Source organism: Plectropomus leopardus, chromosome 14, assembly GCF_026936395.1.
Source record: "Plectropomus leopardus strain MGB_pleo_1.0 chromosome 14, ASM2693639v1, whole genome shotgun sequence".
Lineage (NCBI taxonomy): Eukaryota > Metazoa > Chordata > Actinopteri > Perciformes > Serranidae > Plectropomus > Plectropomus leopardus.
In genome coordinates, this window is record NC_142189.1 from 15,713,516 (window position 1) to 15,735,332 (window position 21,817).

The 21,817-nt window shown below is 39.5% G+C and overlaps 1 protein-coding gene across 2 annotated transcripts in view; it reads right to left on the minus strand.

Annotated features, from left to right (window-relative positions):
• The window catches only part of htr1d (5-hydroxytryptamine (serotonin) receptor 1D, G protein-coupled), a 126,214-nt gene that overhangs the window by 13,023 nt on the left and 91,374 nt on the right, over positions 1–21,817 (minus strand). Inside the window, exon 1 of one of the 2 annotated variants that reach the window (XM_042501236.2) lies at positions 14,693–15,213. The exons of the other annotated variant lie outside the window; for it this stretch is intronic. The gene's annotated coding sequence lies outside the window, so the exon portion shown is untranslated. Of the gene's footprint in view, positions 1–14,692; positions 15,214–21,817 lie in introns of those variants that run through there. 2 annotated transcript variants of the gene reach the window in all.

Sequence of the window (21,817 nt, forward strand, 5' to 3'; positions counted from 1 at the left end):
AGGCAACAGCGGATGTTTGAGGACAACATGAAAGGCCTATTAGAAGTTTAGTTTTCCCAGATTGACAGAAAGTGATAATACAATGAATGTCGAGAAGAAGAAAGAGAGCACATGACTAAAAATAACAAGGTTCAAACTGTTTTACATAAAGACATATGGAATATATTAGGAAGGGAGCAAAAGTGAATATATCAAGGAGGAAATACTGAACAAGCAACAATGATCAGAGCTGAATACTTAAGCCAGCTCAGATGTGTTGTAAGCCAGCTCCACTAATGGCCGGTGGATCAATTACTGATTTACTGTTTTAGCAAATAAATTTAGATGAAAAGAGAGTTTTTCTGCGAGCAGAGCAAACTATAGATAGCTTGAATACATTTTTTGAGCCAGAAACCAAGCAATACTCCTATGCTTGAAAAAACACCATGCAGGCACAATGTACAGTAAAATAAAAAGGGTGTTATTTTTAACACAGAGCCTCTTTACAAGTTAGGGCCACAAGCTTATATAATAGGTTGAGTTGCACAAGGAAGTTTACTCTTTCTTACTCTATGTTTGTTTGCTCTTTACTGTGATTCTTCACTATTTTTTCTACTGAAAGACCCTAAGGACAATATCGGTACTCTAACGATGTATAGTTTTTATAAAAATGTATCACAGTGACAAACTTTTCCTAATCGAATGATCAGTTCAGGCAAAGTCGTCATATTTCATGCTGAAATAAAGTTGTTTCGGGTGTTTTCTCTGCCATTAAACCCATTAAGGAGTAATTTTTTCGCCCTAATGGTCCAGTCCTGACAAACCAAGTTGACGGTCTGCTGTTGGTCAATGTCGGGCCATTGGTGAGCATGTTTTAATGATGACGTTAACACTAGTCGGCCTTTGTTGCCTGTTCTTCAGCTGATTCAACGTATTGAATGTTGTTAGAGAGAAATCACTCTGATTGGCTGTTTAGCTCTGCGCATGACAAGAGAAATGAAAATAAGGAAAGTAAACAAACAGCGAACAGCAATCAAGTGAAGACGCTGGAGATTAAAACAAACATGTTGTAGCCGTTGGCCTCTTAAACAGCAAAGGGTCATAATTTGTTAATGTTAAATTTTACAATTGCACAGTAAATCTCTATCATTGTTTCAACACTGGTTTATGTCGATGTGCCAACATGCTAACTACCATCTTGAATCTAGTCTTGCGGTTGCCTTTTTGAAAGATGAATACAGACTACCACCACCTACTGGTATAAAGGGGTAATTTCCTCTCCCACAGGTGCAGAATGTACAGGCTAGTTGGCCGTTGGCTGTGCTCTTTGCGATGTGTTCAAATGCAACTTTATGGCTGAAAAACTGACGAAGTGAGGCGACGCAACATTTGGCCTTTGTCGCCACTAATTCTTCTGTGTAATTCTGGTGCCTTTGGACAGCACAATTCTGTGCCTGTTTATTGTCATGCACTTAAGGTATACTGTCTACTCTCTCACCTAATCTTTAGAAGGGCTTTCACAGGAAAAATAGTTGAGTGTTACTAACATGGCAGTGAAATAAAGAATTAAGATTCCCATGGCCGAAGGTTAGCATGTTCACTGAAATTGGACCACAAATTGAGCCCTGCAGCACTGTGCATGTTGTGAGGACGATGAGCTGCAGCGGTGAAAGACTGTTCTGTAGCTACAGCAGCAGATGATCCAGTGCAGATCTCAGTGGAGACGTTCACGTGGGTTGATTTGATCTTGTGCACAATCTTATCAACCCACTGTATGGTTTGTGCCAAGTACACACACTTCTTCGTTGTGTGTGCACAGTAAACATGGTAGTTGTAACTCCAGGCATTCAATTAAAATTGCAGTATTGTCAAAGGATTAACATTTAACAATAAGCAGACATCAGAAGGTAATTAGGTTCTTTAAAACTTGCTTGCTGTGTGCTATATCTAACGCTGTAAAACAAGGCTTGAATTACTTACAAATGTTGTTAGAAAGCAATATCATCTGGATAGGAGGTACTCTAGGAGTTTTAATATAAATGTCTGTTTAGAGACACTGTTATAGACAAAGATTAATTACAGTTTTTAAAGAGGGCCTTCAGTCAAGAAAACAGGTGGCCAAAAGATTTGATTTCCTTTATTACATCTTATGTTATGCATCAATCCAGTTGCCAGAAAAGATGTTTTAATGTTTCTGCAAACTACGGATACAGAATATTTGCACATTGCATAGCAGACATGTTGCAACTTCACATTTTAACAACGTGGTTAAGGTGGTTAGGCTAAGGCCCAAAAAGCATGGGTTATGGTTTGGAAAAAAATCATGTTTTGGCTTAAAATACCCTGTTCGGGGGACACAGTCTCAGCAGGAAATGCAGCAATGTCTTGGTAAACAATTAAATGCTTCTTAGGCAAAAAATCCTGCCAATGGATTTCTATAAAATACCGAAGAGTGGAACCTAACAAGATGCTGCAAACACCAAGAAGCTGTGACAAAATACTCATGATTGGATCCTGAAAAGCTGATGGAAACACACAACAAGTTGGTCTTGGCTAGGTGACACGCCATCTACTGTCCCCTCCACTTCTGGATGACAATGTCAGCTTATGTATTATGTCACTTACGAATTGTTAATATGATACTTATGAAAGGTGCAAATGGAACATATTCCTTTGCTGAGATGTTTAATGCCAATATTTTCTGTGATGCATGCATTATTGTCTATTGTTTTATTTTTTCCCCTATTCATTTACTATGTGTTTTTATGCCTTACTTAAATCTCTTAGAAATACCTTGTGTGTTTGAAATGTGCTGTACAAATAGACTTTCTTACATGTAAATAGGTTGAGAAGAATTTAAAACTAGAGTTCTTTTTTAAGACTTGTTTTTGGCTATGTTGAGTTTATTAAAAAGTGTGAACTGTCACAGTTCTTATAAACTTTATTTGAAAATGTGACTGTAGTATCTCAAATCAGTTTTGAATATTTCTGCAAATGGGCAGTAAGGGCTAGTTGGTAAGTTCTGCACAGACAGCTGTAACTTTCTTGGAGATGGTATATTGATTTTATTGTCAATTAAGCAGGATGGATGCATATAGCATTGCAAATCCCCAGATAAATTGTGTGGGAGCCCATTTGTAAGTAAAGAGAGCAGACACTCGGACATCTTGACTCTGAATTTGGGAGAAGGGTTGAACAAAATGAGAGTCAAGTTTCTGACAGAAAGAAGGGGCTGTCAATTAACACAACGAACTACTTTAAAAAATGACAGCCGGGTACTTTCAACTTTGTTTTCAGAGGATTGTCTGTAACATGCAGACTTTCAAAACCTGTGCTTTATGCTAATGTGCTCAAAAAAGCCAGAGTCCTATGACATAAAAAACCCCAATGATAACCAACTCCACTTAAATTGTCTTTGTTTAATGTTGTCTGTCAACCTCAATATTTCACCCCTACCTTCATCTAAAAAACACTTTAACTAAGGCACAACCCATCAGGATGAAAGTGCAGAGTAAACAGGGTGTTTTTAATTCAGGTTCTCCGTCCTTATCATAGTTTAATTTGACAATATGTATCTGTTTTATAACTCTCAACATTTTTAAAGGTGTTGGTCAACTGGTCAACAAAAGACTTGCGTGTTTGTGAGATTTAATTAGACTCCCCGAACATTGCCATTTAAGGTTGCCTGGTCCACACTGTCTATGGACAAATTTCATTCACAAATTATGTTACCAAAGTGTTAAAATAAGAATTCACAAGAATCTTGTCAAGTCCTGCCTTCAGGAAATCAGCAGACAAAAACAGAATAAATCAAAATCTGAAAAAAATACTACTGCTTTCAATGATATGTCATTAGAGCAAAGCTGCATACTGTGACAGAAATAAAGATAGAGTGTTTTATCATGAACAGGCCATGACTAATCAGAGAAGTGGTCATAACACAGTCAAGGAGATATTAGACAGATTACAGCCTTTAGTAAGTGAGGTTACACTGATTAGATGATACTTCTGGGTATGAGAAAATTGGTTAATGCCAAATTCTCTTCATTAAACGTGCCACTTAAGAATGAATCTGTGTGAGTGGTTCTTGCATGAGGCGTTTTGTCTTTGGTCTTGGTCCATCATTGTTAAATCTAATTTGGCTTATACCAGACTATTACTACAACCTAACATCACCAGACCATATCAAGAGTGCAAATTAGTCTGGATCCTCTCAGTTCATTTCTGATTTTCAAGGGGCATTATCAATGTCCATAGACCAAGATATCAGTGTTGTAGTACTTCAGATCGGTCTTGGTCTTGAGACCTCTCTCAAGATCAATTTTTGAAAGTCTTGTCTTGGAATCAATTGCATTTTTACTTGGTCTAGTCTCAGTCTCAAAAAAAGAGGACTCCAGACATTACTTCGAAAACAGTCATGACCACAACTGCAGGGATTTCCTGAAACTGCTTGTGCTAAAAATTAGTGTTGAATAAAGATGGTAACCGTAAGCAGACTTCCGTTCGTGTTTGTTTATTTTAGTTTGTTCACAGAAAAAAAAGAGCAAAATATAATAAAATTTAAAATATGGCACTAAAAGAAGAGAATGAAGACAAATCTCGATTTGTTTTCTATGGGTTTCTTTATGGGAATGTGGATCTTTCAGATCAGTTTGAGGAGTGCCAATGGTTTACATGTTCCATGTTTTATTGTCATGCAGTGTGGGACTCAAATTTGTCCGGTCTGGTCTGGCCTTGGTCTTGTCTTGATCTCAATCCCTCAAAGTCTTGGTCTTGTTACAGTCTCTATACACTCTGACCTTGGTCATGACATGGTCGTGGTTAAGATGCTCTTGACTACAAGCAATATGACTCTGGTCGCAATTTGAAAGACCTACAAGCAGTCAGAGCAGCAAAACATGACGTAGCGTTGAGCAACGATAAAATGAAAAACAAACAACAGTGTGCAGAGATGAGTTGTGATGGAGTAGCATCAATAAAATTCAGCCTTGAGAATTTAAAAAATGGGATTTTAACAGAAAGTTCCACATCAAAAATGCCTCAATGGCGCTCCTCTTTACAAAGCAAGGTTTGTGCTAACCACCATGTTCCTGACACAAGGGCCCACGAGCCAAAAATGACATCATCACATATTTTGCATTAAGTCCTAAGGCTCTGCTAGTTGTCAGTCATCATCTGAAACTTTCCACATATCGGATAAACAGTTGTGACTGTCAGCTGGAGAGGGACCAGCATATCTACCAGAGCAAATAAAACAAGAGCTCACAGATTCATCTGGTCCCCAAGCTACTGTTACGAAAATTTACAGTAAAATATACATTCCTCACACAAGAGCAATGTTCTCCATTATCTGTGGCAGCCAAAGGACATGTACAATTGTAGGACAGCAGAAGAGCTATTACTACTGGAATGTTTTAAATAATGATCTTAACTTAAATAAAATCTAAAAGTTGCTGTAATGACAGCATGAACATCTGCATAGAGTATATGCTGTGTCACATCTGTCACTGAAATAATGTTCATTGTGAGTACTCGCTATTTTTCTGTATGTTATTGCTTTGTGGTATTTTCCACTTCTCTGACGTTCCTCCCTTCAGGCTTTCAGTCAACAAATTACAGACTCATGTATAAAATGAGACAGCTACCTTCCTTGACTGGCTTCAAGTAATGGAAACAGGCATCTTTCGACAAGTAGTACATCTTGAGACATTGACCACTAATGGCCTGAGTGCTGTGAGGAGTACAGGCTTGTGCGGTTTCTGATATGACCTCTGCTGTTCATGCTAAGTGACAAATTGTCATGATCTTTATAGTAATTACAACTTTCATCTGGAGAGCGCAATCCTGGGATTCAGTGGCAACTGCCTGGGTAGCCTGACAATAAATGAGTCAGAGATGGAGGGATATGAATGAAAAAAAGATGAGATAATGTGAAGAAATAAAAGAGTGTGTGAGTGTGTGTGTGTGTGTGTGTGTGTGTGTGTGTTGGGGGGGGGGGTCCAAGTTTAAATCACCCAGAATTTAAACAAAGCATGATTAATAATTCCCTGAGACAATACAACATAGTGGCTAGTCCCCTCTGCTGAAACAATGGTGTGGAAAATGATGATGAAGAGAGAGAGACAGAGAAGGGGCTGTGATTTTATGAGCGAAAGGCTGCTTTCTCACACTGAGTTCAATCCCATGTGTATAATCCTGCCTGTAAATCCGATGGGATTACCATTGAATTAATTCCAGTGTAAAGAGAAAACACAGCAGCACAAAGAGTGACAAGAGGATTTGATGAAAGAAGTGAAGCATACAGCGATATAGAGACTGGGTTTGCAAAGGTCTATATTCTTCCAGTATTCTGCGTAGATTTAAAATGCTGTAACTTCCATTTTAAGAATTTTCATATTTTGAAACTATGCATGAGAAACTCAAATGGATGAGTTTCACAGTGCACATGGAAACCCACAAGAAACAAGGCCAACACTGAGTAGCAAAGTACTTTCTGAGACCTGGGAGTTTGACTGTTCACAGGTTTGTCTAAGGCACCAATCACACGGCTTCATCTGATCCAGAACGCTGCTGCCAGGGTTGTAACAAGGGCCAAAAAGGCTCAGCATGTAACTCCAGTTCTTAGATCACAACACTGGCTATGAGTTTCTCACAGAATCAGCTTCAAAGTTCTTTTGTTTGTCCATAAATCACTGAATGGTTTAGGTCCAAGACACTCGTCAGATCACCTAAACCAGTACAAACCTTGCAGATCTCTCAGATCGGCTGGTTCTGGATTACTGGTTGTTCCCAGAGTCAAAACTTAAAATAATGAAGCTGCTTTTAGCCTCTATGCTGCTAGAAGAGTTCAGACCGGAGACAGTGCTGACCATTTCTAAATCCAGGCTAAAGACAAACCTGTTTACCATAGCTTTTAATTCGTTTTCTGTGTTCCATGTGAAATGAAAACTGTGAGTATTTTTTTTATAAAAACAGTGTGCTAGTACGTGTAGCTTGCTCTAGTGATACATGCTATGTAGCCTATGTGATGAGTGTCCATGTGAACCTAAAAATGAAGTTTCTTTTCATGTGCATTCTAAGCTTATTTTGAAAGACGCTGCATGCATTTAACATGCAGAAACTGTACATTTCCTTTTAAAAGACGATGTTTATTTTGAGAAGACACAATGTATGTAGTAGAAATAAATGGATGTGTTGTCCCTGAGCGCTCAAAACCGTTGCTGGAGAGGTTGAGGTTGAGTGAGCAGTGAAAATGCGTTGCCTTTTGGTTTGAAATGTACTATATAAAAAAATGGGCCTTGCTGTAGAACTGCTCTTTGTTGCCCCCCAAAAAAGTCTTTCTGAAAGGGTTTCTAAAAGGAAAATTGTTCGAGACCAACAAAAACCAACATCAGTTATGGTCATTGCCACCCAAAGCTTGGTGTTTTTTAACGACATTCACAATCTTTTCCAAACCATAACCAAGTTGTTTTGTCCCCTGAACCTTAATGCCGACCCCTTACATTAGTAACACCCATGGCTGTCCAGGTGGTTAAATATGAAAGTGGGGATGAGATTATGTTGGAGCAAATAAAGCTTGACTTTGGGCAAGTGGTTTTCTGACCACTTTCCCAAAATAAAGTTAGGTCATAATAGGGTCTAAGTGCTAGAGACTCCACACATACAGTATCTCACCGTCCACTCTATCACATGAATTCACATCTTTAAGCCTTTCTGTTAGTTAATGTCCCCTGATTGAAATGCCAGCAGGAGCTTCCATGTCAGGCTAGAATCATGTTATTGGTCAGAAGTTTAATGAGCCAGTTTTTAGCTTGACGTTAGTGTCCTGTTCACACTGCTACATGTTCACTAATGTCTGTGTGTCTTTGGGGCCATTGTGCTGCTGTTTTTCTGACTCGTAGTGGGATATCTGATGATGCTAACTAGTTCCTGTTCTGGATGCCACCAATGATTGGTGTTATGTGATGATTATTTCCTCCACTTGCTCTTCCTGTACTGTTCAGTTTCAGTGTTTGTTGCCACAGCTTCCCAACTCTTGCATGTTTACTTCATCTTACTTTTATTGGAAGCTACAGTTCTACAGATTTACTTGTGTATTATTTCTGCTTTGGCAAATTAACATATTGGTTTCAGTTCTAGGAGCAGTGGGAATTACAAGAAATGCTGCACTGAGACCTGCTGTCACACTGAGTTCTCGCTGGGTTTATCGGGTCCAGTTCGTCTGACAGTCGTTAACTCTCTCTCATGTCAGCAGTCGGGCACATTAATGAGTACAGTGTCAGCATTCATCTCATCTTCCTCATTGCACTTCCAGTATCTCCTGGTCATTAATCTAATATTGACATTTCCCTGGCACATGATTATGGCTTCCTCTGATACTTGAAAGCGCCGAGACACAGATCTGTAGTTGCGCAGAGTGTTTTACAGCTGAATGGTAAAGTCTTCTTCACAGACGCTGCTCCACCATCTGCTCAGCTGCGATGCTGCTACTCAGCCAACTCACGTGCTGCACAGCACTGTAAGCAGTCCTGAGGACAAACAATGTAGTGACACTGTGGTAAATCAACTCAATTGTTTTAGTGTGTTTGATATATTTCACCTTTGTAGCAGATTCTGAAAAAATAAATACTGGAGGTACATGTAGTCACAAATCCCAAAATTGTGAAATGAAGCAGTAACTCAGCTGCGTATGTCTGCTTCTTGTTCTAGTTTCAGCTCAGTCCTGCCAGTGAATCACCTCCAGTCATGTTAAACTCTTGTCATGCATTGCCAGACTTCAGCAAACATGCAATGCATTAGAGTGCATGCTCTTCATATCTATGGACTGTCTGTGAATTATAATGAGCATGCCTTGGGGGATGGATGCTACTGTATGCATGATGTTGAGAGGCTCTAAATTGACCATAACCATGATGTAAATCATGATTTTACAGTTGACTGTTAGCTCCTATACAACAGCCCCTATACAGCACAGATGATGTTTGCAGCCTGGTACAAAGTCAGTTTTGGTTTCCATAGCTAATTTTTATATTCATGACAACTGTACAGCAGGCAAGTTTTTCTATAACTCAACCGTTTACATTTTTATCAAGGCTTGAGGTTACACATAAGAGCAGGGCTGCTTGAGTGTCAGGCTGTCTTTGAGGTGTCACTACACATCCACCCATCGTTCATCCACAGCTCCAATCACATGTCCAAATATGGTCACTTCTGACTCCAGAAAAAAAAACAAGATGGTGGCGGCTAAATGCTAAACTTGAGGCTTCAAAATGGCAGTCCACAAACCAATAGGTGATGTTACAGTAGCTCAATCCACTATTTTATACAGCCTATGCTTCTCAAACATTACCCTCCAAACTCTTTATATATAGCTGTTCATGTGTCGCTTTTCTGGGGAAGGGTTTAGGAAACAGTCATTTATTCAGTCGTATAATACTTGAAACGCATTAGTGACGACCCCTAAGGAACAAGTACTTTTTGTGTTTTCCTTTGTTTAAACCAGGCATGTCAAACTGGTCCACAGGGGGGCCGGTGTGGCTGCAGGTTTTTGTGCCAACCAACCAAGAGCACACAGTTTGACCAATCAACTGTCTGAAGACGGAGATCAGTTGATTAAATGAGTCAAGTCTGGTGTGCTGCTACTTGGTTGGAAACAAAACCTGCAGCCACACCGGCCCCCCTGTGGACCAGTTTGACATGCCTGGTTTAAACAGTACCTCTAACTCTTTATTCAAGCCACTAATCTACTTTTTAATTACCATTGCCATTTATACCTTCGTCACAACTAGTGGCTGCCCTCGTAAATCCAATCTGGTGCTCTACACTAAAATGAGAGAGCTGTTATTCAAAGATATAGAGTCCTCTATTTCTATATTGTTAAAAAAAAACCTACTGTAGAGTTAAGTTGTACGATATCCTAACAGCACTCCACATTTACAAACAGTCCAGTCTGTGCCAGAGTGCACTCATAACAGCTGTCGTAACAAACTTTGCTATCGCTAAGATGAACATCTATCCATCCATCTACCAATTTTCATCCGCTTATCCAGGGCCGGGTGGTAGGGGCAGCAGGCTGAGCAAGGTGCTCCAGACATCCCTCTCCCAAGCAAGGCTTTCCAGCCCCTCCTGATGGATCCCAAGGCATTCCCAGGCAAGATGAGATATATAATAACTCCAGTGTGATCTGGGTCTGCCCCTGGGTCTACACCAGTTGGATGTGTCCTGAAAACCTCTAACGAGGCGCCCAGGAGGCATCCTGATCAGATGCCCGAAATGCCTCAACTGGCCCTTTGTCAAAGGGAAAAGCAGCAGCTCAACTGCAAGCACCTTCTGGATGTCTGAGCTCCTCACCCTGTCTCTACGGCTGAGCCCAGCCACCCTTTGGAGGAAACTAATTTCAAATTTCAACCGCTTGTATCTGCGATCTCATTTTTCGGTCACTATCCAGAGGTCATGGTCATAGGTGATTTAGGTGAGATTTAGTGATAAACTGAAAAGCTCCTTATTCACCACGACAGTTCGGCCCAGTACCTGCATCAGTGCTGACTCAATGCCACACTACCTGTCCATCTTATGCTCCATTTTACCCTCACTCGTGAATCAAAGAGATTCTTGAACTCCTTTGCTTGAGGCAAAAACTCTCTCAATCCAGGGGGAGCAATCCACCGTTGCCGGCAGAAAACTATGGCCTCAGACTAGAGGTACTGACTCTCATCCCATCTGCTTCACACTGCTGTGACTGCAGCTGCCCCGTTGCATGCTGGAGGTCACGGTGTGATGAAGCAAACAGAACCACATCATCTGCAAAAAAGCAGAGATACAATTCTGAGATTCCAAAACCAGACCCCTTCCTTCCCCCAGCTGTGCCTTGAGATCATGAATATCACAAAAAAAATCAATGACATGGGACAGTCCTGGCAGAGGCCAACATCCACTGGAAACACTCATGAATGTATTTCCACAAATCACATTTGAGGTAAATTATGAATGGTCTTCAGATGAGATTTCAGTTCATGTTTCTATCTGTTCAAGTCCATTTAACAGTGATGTGAGTTTTGATTCTCCTCACATTTTCCTCACCCATCATCCAAACTGTGGTGGTTTCCTGCAAGTATAAAGACAATATCACAATGGGGATTTTTTTTTCATCCCTATATCCCCTCAATGCAAAAAGATGTTATTAGAGAGGTTCTTCTATTCACATGTGCTGCACTCTTGAAACTATCATGCATTAATTGCCTCTTCCTACATTAATTATTAAACCAGAATTTCATACTTTTGCCTAATGAGCTACAAAAGACTCGACTTTGTGATATGCTCACTTGTGCCCCAGATGAGGAGAGAGAACCCCTACATTATTGTGTAAGAAAATTACATATTCAACAATATTATAATGTTTCAGTCTAATTATTGTCTCCAGTTTATTTTAATTCAATAGCATTAGTAAGTATGTTGAGGCGGCATGAATAGGATTTTATTTTAATGGTTTGTCGAGTACATTTTCTGTCTTCAGTCACGCCCTGATTGTTAAGATGTGTGTGAGTGTGTGTGTGTGTGTGTGTGTGTGTGTGTGTGTGTGTGTGTGTATGCATGTGTGTGTGTGTGTGAGTGTGTGTGAGTGTAGAAGGATGGCAGAGAAAAGGCTATCAGTGCGAGAGCGAGAGGATACTCCACATGTGCGAGTCTCCTGACGAAATGAAGGTACATTGTGTACTGAGAGATACTTTTCATCACAGCACCGTGATAGTGATTCCCTTTCATTTGGCTGAGAATCTCTCACATCAATCGGCTACTTAAAGCAAAAAAAATGCAAACCTCTCTCCCTGCAAAGAGTGCCTGAGGTGGGTTTCTGGAAAGCTTGAGAGCACAGAGGAAAGGTCTATTTTTTCCACCATGAAATGGACTTCAAGCTTGGGTAGACAGTTTTCTGGAAAAGGGTGAAAAAAACAGCAAAATTTGAAAATAATAGTCCTGGAGCTCTCAGCCTGTTCTCATCCCCAGGGTGCCAAATATTGCAGCTTGGTCTGTGCCTGTCAGTATCTGATTTCGGACGCACAAGGCACCCTTGAGCATCTGTGTGAGACACATCGCACTTTTAACTCGCTCCAATGTAAACTGCGGCAAGGACTTGGTTCGGTTGAGAAGGTTTGAAGGGAGGGGAGGTGGATGGGTCAAACAAATACAGCATTTTCATCCAGCAGACCAACTCCTGAGACAAACTCGACAACTTACTCATTTTAACCCAAACCATGATCTTTCCACTAAACCTAATCAAATAGTTTAGTTGCCTCATGCCCGGGCCACACTACCTGCGCGAGCAGCGCGTGTGCATCACAAAACCTCATTGTGTAAATACAATATTCATAGTTTACTTACTACAGATAACAAGTTTGTTTCAACCTCCCTCCCTCTTAACTTATGCTGTTTTTTTTTTTACTTCCTCCCTTCCGTTTCTATTCTTGTGCGCTGAACTGAACGGCCAATCAGAGTGATTTTTTTCACCTACATCTCCACGGCCACTGCCTCTGAGTCAACATGCTGAGTCAGCGGTATAAAAAGCCAATGAGGGTCAACAAGGGTCAAAGAGGGCCAACAAGGGCCAACAAGAGCCAACAAGAGCCAATGGTGCAGGGCACACCACGGTGATGAGGGCAGCGAATGCTCATCGTTGGCCCAACATGTGCGGAAAGCCACTTCCCAAGCTGTCATAACTGATGAGTTTGGATTGAAAACATGTTGCTCCTCTCCCCTCTCTGTCCTAGGCCCCTCCCACCAGAAGCGCATGTGCTTATGCAAGCTCTTCATACAGTAATCTGTGCAAATACTATTTATTCATTGCAATCAACACTATTGCGATTGTGATCGTGATGGTGTTACATAGAGGCAGTTCCATGAGAATTACCATCTGGTTTTCATTGCAAAGTTGTGAGCCTACACAGCCCTTTAAGACAACACGCTGTGATTGAAGGCTATAGCTAACATTAGCTACATAAAAATGAACTCACAGCCGTGAGCCTTTGGTTATGGTAAGCAAAAGGCTACACTATCAGTAACACTTTTTCTTGCCTTTGCAGGTATTGACACATTTCATTTTTTTGATTGTCAGACTCTCTTTGAGACTCTTTTTGATCAATCCATCTTTATTTTTTGGGTTGCTTTGCAGTGCAGGCAATTGTTGCCAATCCTGCAATGGCAAAGTTTTCCACAAGTATCTCTGCCATTGTATCAGGCTTTTGCCATCTAAAGGGACGTGCATGTGCATTTTCAGAACAGCTGATAGGAATGCCCTCTCTCTGAAATTACCTGTAATGGCCAATTCTCCTGTCAGAGGCTAGATTTTCTAAAGCCTGAAAACAGAGCCAACATGCAAAGCATTGTTCTGGTTTTCTCTCAGAACACTTGAATGCCAATATGCTGAAGCGTTGTTATGGAATATTTGACCAATGATGCCAAAAAACCTGCCTATCCCTGCTTTCATGCTCAGGCTGCCCCTCCTCACCAGCAGCTACGGATGGCAAAAGAAGCATCTTCTCATGTTATTCAAATATTTTCATGCCCTCTTCAAAGTGATGATGATAAGACAGAATGGTGAAAAAAATCCACAAAGGTCCAATTATACCATGCTCATTATCATATTCATTTGCATAGGGTCTCATTCAGCTAAATGCCAAATTACAATACATGTTTTTAATGCCTTCCACAAACAATGTAAGGCTTATTATCTATAGTACAACCAACATCACCTTTTAACTTCACTCTCCTGCCCTACATTTGTTTAATGAATTCAGCCGCATGTGCCACAACTGTGCCAGGTTGGAGGCAAACACCTTCAGTATAATGTCAGCACTGTGGCCAGTCAACCAGTGGCTTCTCTCCAAAATATACACATTATACTCATAAAATACTGTAATTTAAGTCTTATGGTGAAATTAAGTAAGCCTAATCGCATTATAAGCTCCTAACCTGACAGTCTAACCCTTAACACAGAGGTCCAAACAGCTGGAATAAAGCAGAAAAATCCCCCTTACCTTTATATTATCATTGTTTTCACAACAATTAGTAATAACTAAAGGACAGCTCTGTAAAGTTTTGCAATCACTGAGGCTGTAGAACTGAATGGGTGTGTTTCAAAGCTTTAAACACAACGTGCTCCCTGCATCCTCCAGCTGTTTACTCACCCAGTAAATCAGTTTTGGCACCCTGAGGCTGCATGCAGGTTTTATCCATGTGGACTTAATTTTCTCATGTCTTGCACTTCACAGCCTGAAACCCATGTGCTCCTGTTAATCCTCATAGGAGCCCATACTGTATATGTCTTTGCTATACAGTGACCTCATCATAGTCTTCCTTGTAAAGTCTTCTCTTAAAGTGTCACTAAAATAGTCCTATCGGGACTTACTTAGTGCCAGTGGTGATCACAAGTGACATTATAATTCTCTGTTGCATTTATGGTGTGTGGGAATATATTTAAACATTCCCCGCGGAGCAGTTTTGATCTCGTTTTAGATACTCAAGCCTGTGATATTTGTGTAAGTTCAGCTCTTATTGCGAGTAAAAATGTGATACTACACTGTAGATCTGAAATCAAATTGAGCGCATTCTGTTCTGCGCCCTCAGATCCGTGCGTAATGGTGACAAAAACGGACTGCTGGGGGTTTATTAAAAAAAAAATAAAAACAAAGAAGAATAGAGAAAGAAACATCGTAAAACTTACCATGATTCCTCTTTATTTGGTGAATTTCTTCCTTCTTTAATTCTGATAAAAAGAAAGCACATAAGCGATCAGGGAATCCTAGCCGCGGTGTCTTTCATTTACGCGCGTCCAGTGCAAAGAGGCGAAACACAGACTGGTTACATTCAGAGAGAACCAGCGGACAGCTTCAGTAGATGCTGCTGCTGTAAGGGCTGGGGTCGCTTCACAGTTAAACAGAAGTAATTTCAGTTGCCCCGCAAACTTGAGCGACTCGCATTCATTCTGCTAAGAAAAAAAAGTCTTTTTTCCCAGAGTTCAGTCGCTAGAATGAGTGAAAAGTGTAAAACATGTTTTGCCGGCGGAGCTCCATCTGATGCATCAAGGCGCAGCTCTTTGCATATGTCTCCTACAACAATTAAATCCCCCCGGGCAGAGACACGGGGGCTTCCCGGTGCTGATGCGATCCTCTCTGCTCCGGAGAAGATCAAAGAGACCGTCAACAAGTTGCATTCAAATGTGCGTTTCTGGGAGGTTTTGATGGGACTGGCTGCGCAGCAGATCTGCTCTGTGCGCCCCCCACACACTGTGAGTGATTTTAATCGACTGCAACCACGGGCGTGTGTTTCCAAGTAATTCAGTGGATTTCTTTGACAGTCCATTTCGTGTGACTGTATACAGGGAAGAGGTGCTCAAGATCGGGTGCAGGGACCTCCCAGAGGCCCGTGGCAGTTTACTATGGTCCCTCTTCAAAACGATCAACTATTTTCAAGTTACTTTATGAATACAGGTCATTTTTTAAAGAATATTTAATTAATTCAACAAAATCCTCCTGAATGAGCTCTGATTTAATCCCAGTCATCTTGTTTTAAATTTAGTCCTGGCTTTAAATGGATATTGCAGCAAAAATCCAAACACTGACCACTTAAAGTATGGCTGTCAAATGTTTGTGGTAGCTGTGATCAGCCCGGATTTAAAGCAGGATTTCAAGCTTTACACATGGAGAAAGTATCGGAAAACATCCAAAGAAACTTCTCAACCCATTCTTACAACATAATCTCTATTCTCAGTATAATATACTGCTTCTGCTCTGCCTAAACCTGCACCAACAAACACTGTAGAGCTTTAGATTAGTTGCATGCACTGGTTTCATTAAAATTGTATGATTTCTAAAGCCCAGTCCACACACATTACTTTAATGTCGATACAGTGCTGATGTAATATGCACTGTAATGCTGAAGCAGCATGCATTGACTTTGCGCTAGTTTTACAGTGAAAGTGCATATGTCAGTAACACACATAGCTGCTGTTGCAATGCAGCATGACTACAGATTAGTATCAGTCTCTGTATGCTGCAGTGTAAACAGAATAAAACCCTGAATACCTCTAGGATTTTCCCCTGAAAAGTATTCCTGAAATGCCTATGATTTTTTTCTTTTAGAATTACAGCTTCTGCACATCAGGGATATATATTTTCGAACATTTGTTTTTGGCATTAGTACTTTCACACAGAACGCCAATATCAAACAGCCAGAACAAGGCTGATTTATTGGAGCTTTCTCACCATGAATAAGGGCATCAACCAATCATTTTGTGCCTATATTTGTGAGGATTAAAAAACACTGTGGCTCTGCTGTCCAAACCATGCAAACTGCAAACTTTAAAGTTTAAAGTGGTGCAGGAATGAGTCGCTAAAACATCAAAAGCTTTTTTGCACTCTGGTTTCCTCATCTTGAAGTCAACAGGTTTTTTGTTAGATGCCTGATATAAGGTCTATGGTTAACATAAGCTTAAGAGACTATCATGTTTTGTTGTATGACATAAAATACATTAATACATACCCCACTCATCTCATTATTTTTTAAAGCTTTAATGTGTGTTTAAGGTGGTTACTAACAAGTGGCTGAAGGAGACTACAAAACGTCATCATGCTGAACATGGCTTTACAGCATCATTGCGCTGGTGACGTTAAGTCATGCCATTTTAGTGTAGTTTGTTTATAAAGCTTAATGCTAGCTATTTACTTCTGGGGACTGCATTTAAAGTAAGCATTTTAAAGTAAGCATAAAGTTGTGATCTTTTATGAAGATTATCTTGTATAATATATCTATTTTTTAAATGTTTGTCAGAGAGTTTATTTTCTGCAATATTCCAAAATCCAATGGACAAATCCCACTGTCTTTTTGTCAAGGCAACCAGGGCAAAGTTAAGTTTTGGTCAACTCACAAAAAACACCCAAAAAAAACCCATCCCTGCTGCACTCTATTACTGCTTTCAACCATGACAAAAGCAGCATTAACTACTGACAAACTTACCATTCACAATAACTTAATTCCCTACTGCTTACAAGAGTAAATTAAATTTCCCTTGGGGTATTTAACTAAATGGAAATTCAATAAAATAGCTGACAGCAGATTAGGCTATACAACAGTTTATCTCCCTAAATTCTGCTCTGGCTACAGAAGCAAAGCCATGGTGTGTTTGTGTGTCAACTCACTGTTTAAAAAAAGATAAGGAAAGTTATTGACCGTATCACTACTGACGAAAATGAGTAATGAAACAGTTTCAAATATTCAGAACTGATATGTACTGAGATATCAATTTTTCTGACAACAATATATCAAAATCAAGATTTAAAGTAATGTAGCTTTAATGGTCAACAAAACCATTAACTGACGTACAGATTAAGATAAAGTCTTAAGTAAGTAATGAAGAGTAATGAAGAAACTGCAACTTTCAGCTGCCTGTCTTGAGTTAGGGGCTGTTAAGTTATGAAACTGCAGACAGCTGGTTGTTGACAGCTATTTGACAGTTTGCAATGGACTTATTTCCAAAAGTTTAGGTACTATACCTGCAGAGACAAACCTTAAAAATATCACTTACAATAAAACGACATCTCATCCATTCTTACATTCACTACAACACTGCAGAAATGTTTACTGACATTCTGCAAGCGTGGCAATAATGAGCAACAACAAAGACGTAGTAAGAAAACTATTTTGACCCCTGGGGAAGACTTTGACAGCTTCTTCTTGAAAACATGGCTGAAATTGAGGATTAGGGGTCACACACTGAACATCAAAGTTTAAGCACATATAGAGCATGTCTCCAAGAGAGACATCAATTGAACCGGAGTGAAAATGACAAAAAAAAGTCCCTTAAAGTCCCCTAAATAATGCCACTGCCTTATGTAACTTGCAGTAGTCAGCACTGTGTTGCCATAAACACACTCTCTGTGCTGTTAAAATAAAAATGCACAGTCCAGGCTTTTATTGACAATACGGTTCAACATGTGTACCAGAAGTCACCTTCCGATAAGGCGATATTTTCCGTTAACTAGATCACCACACTGCTCTGTTTCCTTTGGCTATCAGTGAATTAATCTCAAGAGTGGTCTCTCAAAAGCTCCACTTTTAAGTAGGAATAAAGTGTTTTAAAATTATTTTACATGCTCTGCACTAATTTGCAGAGAGAGCGGTCTTGTTAGTTCATTAAATACTTTGATTAAACTGTTTTTTTCCTCTCCCATCTTCTGTATATTTTATCTTTAATTGAATCAATAGCAGCTCCTTGAAAGCTAATTAGCAGGCTCTTCAAGTATAGAAAATGTTAATGAAGAAATGGAGCACATCACTTGCACACATGTAGGCACATAGACGTATACACACACTCTTTATGGGCTGTTTTAAGTGGAAATAAAAACTGTTGGGCTTAAAATGGACAGATTTTGTCTTTGATCCCCTCATCTCCATCCTTAGGAAATGGAGCAACCACGTGGGATTAAAATACAGTGCAGGCTTGTTTTGCAGTTTAGCTCTTTGAAATTCTTCTCTCTGAATGGAGGGTCAACAATGTGTCGGTGTTGAGTTTCTCTGGCAGCAGTGGGATGTTCTGATATTTCAGTTAAAGGTTCAATTGATGAGTTGTTTTTTTTTTGTCTTATTATTTTTGGGAAAACTGCGGCTTCTGTTTTTAAAGGGGTCAAGAAGAGGCCATCTAAAGTTTGTTAAGTATTTCTCTCCCCGGTACACACTGGACAGGTCAACTGATGAGTCTGATATGAAAAGACAAAATGAATCCTGTGTGATTTGATCCTTTTTTTAGACCTGCCAGCTGACTCCAGGTGTACAAGGAAGAATTATAAATTCATTACAAGCCTTTTTTGTTATGAAAGACAAAGGGTTTTATGCTTCAATTATGATCAGATAGACCTTTAATAATAATAGTAACATTGTGGTACCTTCAGATGTCCGTTAAAAATATAAAAAAAAGGTGAGAACACGAGAAGGCTACTGTATTTTGTACTATCTCTATGTAGCTTTCATGTAGGGCTGAAATAATGTAACTATAATAATAATATTTTTCATACAAGCAATCAAAAACTAAAGAAAGCTGTAGTAGATCAGTAACACTTTTTTAATGCAATCCCAGTTCATCATTATGTCCAAATGGACATTTAAGCCAAATCTGAAGAAACTCCCTCGGGGTGTACTTGAGATATTGTGTTCACAAGAGTGAGACAGATGCAAGGTGACAGTGACCTTTACCTTTGACAACCAAAATCTATTCAATTCGTTGCTGAGGTCAAAAGGACGTTTGTGCCAAATTTAAAAAAATTCCCTTGAGCTGTTCTTGAGATATCGCTTTCACAAAATGAGACATACGAGGGCACAGTGACCTTAAACTCTGATTTATGCCAACCAAAATCAAATGAGTTCATCGTTAAATCAAAAGGACATTCGTACCAAATTTGAAGAAGTTCCCTAAACGCGTTCTTGAAATATTGCATTCTTGTGGAATGGGACTAACAATCCCAAAACAGCATGCCTCCATCCTTGACTATTGCCAGCACAGAGACAAAAACAAAGTTTTCGTCAAGAATTAAACATAACATGGGGAGAGTAACTGATAAACAAAAGGTTATTTGTTGGGTGAAGTATTTCTTTGATATCGAGTCAAGTGTAAAGAGATGACAGGAGATGAAGGGAGATAGTGATGCAATACACAGATACATGATGGTGTTCCTAAATGCCACAAGTAACCAGAACGCCACACAACACATCTTTCAACAGGACTGAGTAGTTTTGTTGATTCTTCTATTTCCAATTCCCTCTGAAAAATAATATTTCTAGATCCTAGGCCACCACTGATCCTTATCAAAGCGTTTGAACGGGTAATTTAAATTGACTAAAGAACCGAGTCAAGTTTGAAAAATGCAAACAAGTCACAGTCATTCAATTAGCATAAAAAGTGAACTCATAGTCTGAAAACATGACACCCGATAACCACAAACATCTCATCTATTCTCTTCATGTGGTACCAGCAAGACTCCAATAAATCCTGTCACATCTTTATTTGACAGAGTGATATACGACTTAGTGGGAGTTGAAGCAGGATGAGTGTGCACATTATGGTCTCCTGGAGATTCACCAAGAAGGAACCAGATATCTTTATTGCCTCCAAATTAAACACTTAAAAGAACAAACCTACAGCCCCTCCCTGGTTGTGGAGCGCAGAACAAAGACATTATTGTATTATAATCATATCCACAAGACAAAAACATTTCAAAAGCTTACTGGTTTTTAATAACCCTCTACTTTAAAACATTTCACTTCAAGTTTAGATCCATAACTTTTTAAGTGTTATCTACCACTGAAACCTGCAGCTCATGTGGATCAATGCAACAGCATTTTTAACACCACTGATAGATGTTACTATTGATTTTAAAAACACGAATATCTGCTTCAAATACATTTGGGATTTCTAAGGATCAAGAGACTGTTTTGATTTTTTGTTTACTGAGGTCCACCAGAGAACTACATCGAGAGAGAATGATTTCAGTATTTATCACCCAGCTGTGTCTCCAGAGGATAATCCCTGCTCAGTTTTCCCACCAAACAAATTTTACCCATGATTTTTGCTCCCCACTGATTTTTGGGATTCACCAAGGTTTTCTTATTTTTGCTCTTTTCTTGGGTAGGAAAGAACCTACAAGAGTCCACCTCTCCAATTCTTAGGCATATACCAGAGACTTTGCACACAGCACCACAGCTGCCCCTATATAGTGTTTAGGGGGTGTTAGCTATATTAATAGGTGACTTATGATTGAGTGAGATTCATCATTCAGCAAAACTGTGTATGAGCAGATCGAGATGGTTAAGAATGTTTGGTGCATCTGGAGTTGACTTAAGAGAAAATTTGAAAATTAAGAGAAAATATGAGAGAATTTTATGTGAATGTTGCCACATTATATAATATTTTAATCAGTAGGTTACTATTTTCATACTTTGACAATTCTGTATATTTGTGATTTTGTAAATGTGGTGGTGGAAGATATACGTCTTCGGCAGGAGTGAATGAGCTTGAGGCGTTGAGTTAAATATGTTATTATAGCAAGGAGGAAGACTGTTTTTCATTCATTAAAGCCTTAATTAATGACCACCGTGAGTGCAACGGATGCTCGACCCTCCCTAACTGATTCATCTTCATTCATCATTATAGTTATTAAAGAGTGAAGTCTCATGAGCTCACCTGTTGTATGTAAAGTGTTTCATTGGATACTCATTTATCCAACAGTTGGCATTGGTGTTGGCATGAATGCAAATTGAAAACGTAAAGAAGACGTGCAGATCGGGAGTTGCACCACGGGGGGAAAATTGATTTTACAGACTGATATGATATGAGGAGAACCTCCTCAACAACATAAAATTGATTTATAATTCTGTACATTAGAGATTATGATGGAGATAATAAATGCATTACATTGATGTTAGAAGGTGGAACAAAAGCTATTTAATCTTTTCTCTGCATGTTTTGCTGCTTCTGTGTTCTGTATGTTAATGTGAAAGGGACTGAACCAGGAAGAATGGTGCTGTGATTTTATGTAAAAGAAAGTCAGACAGTATTAACAGAAAAACTAGCACACTGTTTTGTCCTTTTAAGGAGTTTCTTGACAATTAGAAAAAATCAATACCAGTGTAATCCTTGAGATAGTGGAGCCTCGAACGTGCCTGTGTCTTACTGAGTGTATGAGTACAATGCCTTTGACTCTGAGGCAGCTGCAACAGCGATGAGACTTATGTAAACATTACTATCTTCATCACTGAAGGAGTTAATTCAAGACTGTCCTCTGAAACACAAGCATATAAG